This window comes from Lepidochelys kempii, chromosome 14 (genome assembly GCF_965140265.1).
Source record: "Lepidochelys kempii isolate rLepKem1 chromosome 14, rLepKem1.hap2, whole genome shotgun sequence".
NCBI lineage: Eukaryota > Metazoa > Chordata > Testudines > Cheloniidae > Lepidochelys > Lepidochelys kempii.
In genome coordinates this window covers 36,348,837-36,357,182 of record NC_133269.1, presented here as the reverse complement: position 1 = coordinate 36,357,182, position 8,346 = coordinate 36,348,837, and the positions used below count along the sequence as shown (strand labels likewise).

Genomic DNA, 8,346 nt, shown 5'->3' with positions numbered 1-8,346 from the left:
AGTGGACATCAGAGACACCTCCATTTCCTCATTCCCACACACATCAGGGGCATTTGGCTCCCAAGGACCCAGCTGCCCATCACTCAGATAAGGATCCAGCAGCAGCCGAGCATCAGCTGGTCAGTGACCCTCTGGCTCTGCCTGGCCTAAGCAAACCACAGACAAAGGAGCAGAAGCCCCGATCAGCCCCTCCTCCCTGCTGCAGCCCTGGCTGCTGAGCTGATGGGCCACAGGTGGGGGAAGGGAGAGAGAGAAACTCCTCCAACTGCTCCCTCTGCCTGGCTGAAGTTCCCCCCTCTCCCTTCCCCTCCCAGCCGGGATCCCCCTGCCATGGAGATGAGGAGAAGGACTGTCATAACCATACAGCTAAGGGTAGCCTAGAATTCCTCCTTACCTGTAAGGGGGTAAAAAGCTTAAGTAACCTGGCTGGCACCTGACCAAAAAAAAAACAATAAGGGGAGAAGATACTTTCAAATCTGAGGGGGAGAGAAGGCTTTTTTGCCTGTGTGATGCCTCTGCTGGAGACAGCTCAAGGAAGCAAGCAATCCAACTCCTATAGAGTTTGTAAGTAATCAAGCCAGAAAATGCGTTCGATTTTCTTTTGTTTTTGGCTTGTGAAATTCTCTGTGCTGGAGGGAATGTGCATTCCTGTTTTGGGTTTTTGTTTTTTTTTTTTTGTAACTTTAAGGTTTTGCCTAGAGGAGGATTCTTTATGTTTTGAAGCTAATTGCCTGTGAGATTATCTTCCATCCTAATCTTACAAGGCTAGTTCTTTTATCTTTTTTGTTCTTCTAATAAAGTTCTGTGGGTTTTTTTTTAAATCAGATTGGGGATTTTAGGGTCCTAAAAACCCAAGGCTGGTCAGTGCTCATCTTGTTTATTCTCAAGCCTCCCCAGGAAAGGGGGTGTCAGGCTTGGGGGATATTTTGGGGGAACAGGAATTCCAAGTGGTCCTTTCCCTGATCCTTTGTTAAATCACTCGGTGGTGGCAGCGTGCCGAATCTCAAACACACACACACACACACACAGAAAATTTGTGCTTGGGAAAGTTTAACCTGAGCTGGTAGAAATAAGCTCAGGGGGTCTTTCATGCAGGTCCCCACATCTGTACCCCAGAGTTCAGAGTGGGGAAGGAACCCTGACATGGTGGGAGAGGTGGGATCATTTTGAACCCAAAGCACAGACTGAAGAGGTTTTCTGTTAGCTGAAAACAGCTACAGGTTCTGTCTCTTTGCCTGGAGGCAGAGGTATTCGATTACAGCCAGGGAATTCACAAGCTGGCTTTTTTTTTCTTTCTAACTCTTGGGTATAGCTCGGTTAAACACAACAAGACCAGGGTGACAAAAAGCAATGTCCAACAAAACCTGGATTTAGCCAAACTGAAAGCAGACGCGAAAGAAAAGGAACATAAAAGACTGATCGAATTAAAACAACTCGAGAAAGATGCTGCTGAAAGAAAAAAGAAAGCCAAAAAGGCTGCCCACAGGAAAGCGATGGAGGCGGTGGTGACACACTTGGAGGCGGAGATGGAGGTGAAATGCTTAGATCTGGAAAGCACTAAGATGGGCCCACTGGGTCCAACCCTGACAATCCTTCCCCAAAAATCCACCCATGGGAGCGACTATGTCCACAGTATGATGAATCCAGTGATATTGCTGAATATTTCCTCGCCTTTGAGAGACTATTGCAATTCATGCAATTCCTGACACTCACAAGATGACCACATTGGTAGCAAAATTGACTGGAAGAGCTCTGGACGTATTCAACAAGATGCCTATTGATGAGGCTTCTGACTATAATAAATTCAAGGATTTGGTTTTGAAACAATTTCAAGTTACACCTGAAACTTACAGAGTAAATTTAAAGCCCTTAAGAGAGGGCCTGGACTAAGTAATGTGGCTTATGTAAACCAGATAAAGGATCTGTTAGAGAAATGGGTCAAAGGAAGGGGTATAACTAACTTTGAAGGAGTGTGTGATTTGATGACTCAGAAACAATTCCTAAATATGACCAATGATAATATAAAACAGTGGGATAAGAAAATGGACTCAGCAGAAAGTCTTGCTTCGTATGCTGACCAATACGAGCAGTCCCAGACCGCCAAAGAGGCGGGGCAAACTGAAAAATCCAGGTGGAGGGAGCAGAAAGGAACAACCCTGGTCGCAGTTTAAGCGAACACCAGAAGGGATACGCTCAGACCACACCCTACTACCAGGGGCCACCCAAGGCCCCAGCTACACCCCAAGGAAAACCCCAGACACCTTATCGTCCAACCACACCATTCTTCAGCAACCCACCTCACCCCAGTGACCAGTTAGCTGGGCGATGTTTTAAATTTAACGAGCCGGGGCATGTAAAGGCCAACTGCCCCAAGAACCCCAACAGACCACTGTTCATTGCACCAGTCACAGGAAAGGTCCTCAGGCCCAGATGCCTCCCAGATACCCTCAGAGCAAAGGAAAACTGTTGAGTGTGAGCGGGAAGAAGGTTACAGTGTGAAGGGACACTGGAGCACAAGTGTCGGCTATCCACCAATCCTTAGTGGACCCCAACTTAATCGACCCAGAGACCCAAGTAACAGTTCAACCCTTCAAGTCAAACTTTTTTGACTTGCCTACAGCCAAGTTGACTGTCCAGTACAAGGGCTGGTCAGGAATGTGGACTTTTGCAGTCTATGATGATTATCCCATTCCCATGCTGCTGGGGGAAGACTAGGCCAGTCATGTGAAGCTAGCCAAGAGGGTGGGAATGGTCATCCACAGCCAGGCTAAGCAAGCTGTCACACCTAGCTCTGTTCCTCAGACTTCTACAAGGGCCCAGTCCATGTTACCAAAGACCCAAACGGAGTCCCGGTTTGTTGTAGAAAAAGGACTTTTATACCATAAAACTCTTTCTGGTGGACACCAGGAAAACTGGCATCCTCAAAGACAGTTGGTAGTTCCAACTAAGTACCAGGTAAAGCTCTTGAGCTTAGCCCACGATCATCCTAGTGGCCATGTTGGGGTGAACAGAACCAAAGACCGTTTGGGAAAGTCCTTCCACTGGGAGGGAATGGGCAAGGATGTTTCTGCCTATGTCCGGTCTTGTGAGGTATGCCAAAGAGTGGAAAAACCTCAAGACCAGGTCAAAGCCCCTCTCCAGCCACTCCCCATAATTAAGGTTCCATTTCAGCAAGTAGCTGTGGATATTCTGGGTCCTTTCCCAAAAAAGACACCCAGAGGAAAGCAGTACATACTGACTTTCATGAATTTTGCCACTCGATGGCCGGAAGCAGTAGCTCTAAGCAACACCACAGCTAAAAGTGTGTGCCAGGCACTAGCAGATATCTTTGCCAGGGTAGGTTGGCCCTCCAACATCCTTACAGATTCGGGAACTAATTTCCTGGCAGGAACCATGAAAAACCTTTGGGAAGCTCATGCGGTGAGCCACTTGGTTGCCATCCCTTACCACCATCAAACGAATGGCCTGATGGAGAAGTTTAGTGAAACTTTGGGGGCTATAATATGTACATTTGTAAATGAGCACTCCAATGATTGGGACCTAGTGTTGCAACAGTTGCTCTTTGCCTACAGAGCTGTACCACATCCCAGTTTAGGGTTTTCACCAGTTAAACTTGTATATGGCCGCAAGGTTCAGGGGCCATTACAGTTGGTAAAGCAGCAAAATGGGAGGGATTTACACCTTCTCCAGGACCTAACATTCTGAACTTTGTAACCAACCTACAAAACACCCTCTGAACCTCTTTAGCCCTTGCTAAAGAAAACCTAAAAGTTGCTCAAAAAGAGCAAAAATCCTGGTATAATACACGTGCCAAAAAGCATTCCTTCAAAGTAGGGAACCAGGTCATGGTCTTAAAGGCGCTCCAGGCTCATAAAATGGAAGCGTCGTGGGAAGGGCCATTCATGGTCCAAGAGTGCCTGGGAGCTGTTAATTATCTCATAGCCTTCCCCACCTCCAACCGAAAGCCTAAGGTGTACCATATTAATTCTCTAAAGCCTTTTATTCCCAGAGCATTAAAGGTTTGTCAGTCTACAGTCCAGGGAGGAGATGACGCTGAGTGGCCTGAAGGTGTCTACTGCAAAGGGAAAAGTGATGGTGGCGTGGAAGAGATGAACCTCTCCATGACCCTTGGGCATATGCAGCGACAGCAGGTCCAGTAGCTGTGCGCTAGCTACGCGCCGACGTTCTCAGCCACCCCAGGACTGACTGAACGGGCATACCACTCCATTGACACAGGTAGTGCTCACCCAATTAAAGTCCAACCTTACCGGGTGTCTCCTCAAGCTAAAACTGCTATAGAACGGAAGATCCAGGATATGTTACAGATGGGTGTAATCCGGCCCTCTGACAGTGCATGGGCATCTCCAGTGGTTCTAGTTCCCAAACTAGATGGGGAAATACGTTTTTGCTTGGACTACCATAAGCTAAATGCTGTAACTCGCCCCGACAACTATCCAATGCCACGGACAGATTAACTATTTGGAGAAATTGGGATGGGCCCAGTTCATCTCTATGTTAAATTTAACCAAGGGGTACTGGCAGGTACCGCTAGATGAATCCGCCAAGGAAAGGTCAGCCTTCACCACCCGTGTCGGGCTGTATACATGCAATGTGCTCCGTTTCGGGCTGCAAAATGCACCCTCCGCCTCCCAAAGACTTGTAGAGGGTCTCCTAGTGGAATTGGGAGAATATGCAGTCGCCTATCTGGACAATGTGGCCATATTTTCTGATTTGTGGGCAGAACACCTGGAGCGTCTACAAGTTTTCAAGCGCATAAGGGAGGCAGAACTAACTGTTAAGGCTAAGAAGTGTCAAATAGGCTTAAACAGAGTGACTTACCTTGAACACCAGGTGGGTCAAGAAACTACCAACCCCCTACAGGCCAAGGTGGATGCTATCCAAAAGTGGCCTGTCCCAAAGTCAAAGAAACAGGTCCAATCCTTCTTAGGCATGGCTGGATATTACAGGCGATTTGTATCGCAATACAGCCGAATCACCACTCCACTGACAAACCTTACCAAAAAGAAACAGCCAAATGCGGTTCAGTGGATTGATGCGTGTCAAAAGGCCTTTAACCAGCTTAAAGCAACACTTATGTCTGACCCTGTGCTAAGGGCCCCAGACTTTGACAAACTGTTCCTAGTAACCACAGATGCGTCCGAGCGTGGTGTGGGAATAGTCTTAATGCAGAAAGAACCAGATCAGAAATTCCATCCTGTCATGTTTCTCAGCAAGAAGCTGTCTGAGAGGGAAAGCTACTGGTCAATCAGCAAAAAGGAATGTTACGCCATTGTCTACACTCTGGAAAACCTATGCCCATACGTTTCCGAACGGCGTTTCCACCTGCAAACTGACCATGCTCTGCTAACGTGGCTTCATACCGCCAAGGGAAATAACAAAAAACGTCTTCGGTAAAGTTTAGCTCTCCAAGATTTTAATTTTAAAATACAACACATTTCAGAAGCTTCTAACAAAGTGGCTAATGCACTCTCCCATAAAAGTTTCCCAGAAACAAGTGGTTAAAATCATCCTTAAAATGTAAAATATATTGTTAGTCTTTATATTGTCAAGTAGTATATCTACAAATGCATGTGTCTTATTAATTCTGTTTTCTCCTAGAGCTCCAGGAAGAAATCACAGCCAGTGTTTCACACTATCTGTGATTTGGGGGGGCGTGTCATAACCATACAGCTAAGGGTAGCCTAGAATTCCTCCTTACCTGTAAGGGGGTAAAAAGCTTAAGTAACCTGGCTGGCACCTGACCAAAAGAAAACAATAAGGGGAGAAGATACTTTCAAATCTGAGGGGGAGAAGGCTTTTTTGTCTGTCTGTCTATCTGTGTGATGCCTCTGCCGGAGACAGCTCAAGGAAGCCAGCAATCCAACTCCTATAGAGTTTGTAAGTAATCGAGCTAGAAAATGCGTTCGATTTTCTTTTTCTTTTTTTTGGCTTGTGAAATTCTCTGTGCTGGAGGGAATGTATATTCCTGTTTTTGTTTCTTTTTGTAACTTTAAGGTTTTGCCGAGAGTGGGATTCTCTATGTTTTGAAGCTAATTGCCTGTGAGATTATCTTCCATCCTAATCTTACAAGGCTAGTTCTTTTATCTTTTTTGTTCTTCTAATAAAGTTCTATGTTTTTTTTTAAAATCGGATTGGGATTTTTAGGGTCCTAAAAACCCAAGGCTGGTCAGTGCTCATCTTGTTTATTCTCAAGTCTCCCCAGGAAAGGGGGTGTAAGGCTTGGAGGGATATTTTGGGAGTACAGGAACTCCAAGTGGTCCTTTCCCTGATCCTTTGTTAAATCACTCGGTGGTGGCAGCGTACCGAATCCCAAACACACACACAAAATTTGTGCTTGGGAAAGTTTAACCTACGCTGGTAGAAATAAGCTTATGGGGTCTTTCATGCAGGTCCCCACATCTGTACCCCAGAGTTCAGAGTGGGGAAGAAACCCTAACAAGGACACTTGGGCCAGGCCCCACCTTCACTCTACATACCTGTCCCCACCCCACATCTTCCACCAGCCTCTGGGCTGGGCTCCCCCACTTACGTGGAGCTGTCCCTGCAGGGGGAGTGTCCCTGGGGGCTGGTAACTCCTCACTTCCCCGAATCCCTCAGGGCGCTGGGCTATGGGGGATCAAATGTTAAGAGACCAGGCCGATGAGTTCTGGGAAGGACACTGGGCTTTGAATGGTTGGGGCTGGTGGAGCTGGGAAGCAGGGGGAGCTGGGTCCTGGGGTATCGAGTGTTTGGGGATGATGGGATAAGAGGCGAGGGAGAGCACAGGGGTAGAGAGGTGCTGCCTCTCCTCACTCACCCTCTCTGCCCCTTCTCCGTGCCCCCTCTGCATTCAGACAGCACCACTGAGAAGGGCTGATTCCCACAGGACCCTTTGTGGGAGACTGAGAGATCCCACCTCTGCCTTTGAGCGTCTGTCTATGGTAGGAAATATGGTCGGGATTAGCCAGCGCATCTCTGTGACCCTCCACCAGGTTTCCTAGTGTAACCTCACCCTGAGCATCTTATGTGTAAGGCTAAGATTTTGTCATGGATATGTTTAGTAAAAGTCATGGACAAGTCACAGGCTCAATGATCAAGGGGGCAGCTCTCAGCCACCGTGGGCTGTGTGGGTACTCCACAGCTCCGAACCAAAACGGGGTGAAGTCACGGAGGTCTCTGGAACTCACAGATTCTGTGACTTCCATAACACAATTGTAGCCTTACTTATGTGTTCTGACGCCCTACCAATTAACAGAGTGATTGTTAGTCCCTAAATTCCCCCTTTGGGGCTGGATTGTCTCATTCCCAGATAGTCTCAGATTACTCCAGGCCCTGCTAAAAAGCATTTAGTGTTTGTACATTTTCTGCCTTAGGGAGCAGAATTAACTAGATGCTAAATAAATGGGGAGCAGGGACAGTAAAATGTGGTGTTTTAGCTTCTGTGCTATTTGAGGATGATGGGGTGAGTCCGAGGGATTCCCTCCTTCCCCCATCACCATCATGCTCCACTCTCAACACGGTAACATCTGTCCCAGCAATGGACAGTTTTACCTTCTCCTCATTCTACCCCTCCACCTCTCAAGGTGTCACTTACCACCGTGACCCTGGCTCTCCATGCTTAGGAATCACAGTTTTGATGTCTATGGTCTTAGTCAGACTCGGGAGGGCTGGAGAAGGAAGTGTCACAGACCTGGGAGTGGGTGGGGAAATCCCAATTAACCTCAAAGCAGAATCTGACATTTCACATCTTATAGCCTTGTTTCCACCTATTGGTAAAATTGCTTCCCGGCTTTTTCTAGGCTTAGTCCAGATCATATGTAGATGGGAAGAGGTTTTTTTGTCTTTCTTTCTCTTGTAGTATACTGCTGCTAAAACTTTTGCAACTAATACAACCGAAAAATGAGGCGAGAAGTGAAGCCGGTTTTGCCACTAAAGGTATATTTATTTTCTAGGTTTTTAATTTTAAAGAATTATCTGAGAACATGAATGTGTTTTATAGCCCACCCTGGGCTATAGGTTTTTCCCTCTTTGTGAAGGCCGTTTGGTCACATGCATTGATATCAGTTGAGTTTGACAGCATGTAACTCAGATTTATTGAGGATTTCACGAGACAAATGATCATTTGCCAGAATCGTCTTTTTATAGATTTTATTTTATTTTAATCTTTATCTAACCTTTTGTCATGAGATTTTTGTGTGTGTGGTTTTAACAATGAGAGTGATCAGTATCTCTCAGCACAAACACTGATGGTGCAGACTAAATCCAGACGCCGAGGGGCAGAGACTGAAATGGGGAATGAAGTTATTTCCTGCTCCCTGCAGAGATGTGAGATACGTTGGGAGGGGG

The 8,346-nt window shown here is 46.6% G+C and overlaps 1 protein-coding gene across 1 annotated transcript in view; it reads right to left on the bottom strand.

Moving 5' to 3' along the window:
• Window positions 1-8,346, bottom strand: part of LOC140898396 (uncharacterized) — a 317,402-nt gene that overhangs the window by 274,030 nt on the left and 35,026 nt on the right. The gene's annotated exons all lie outside the window — the stretch shown is intronic.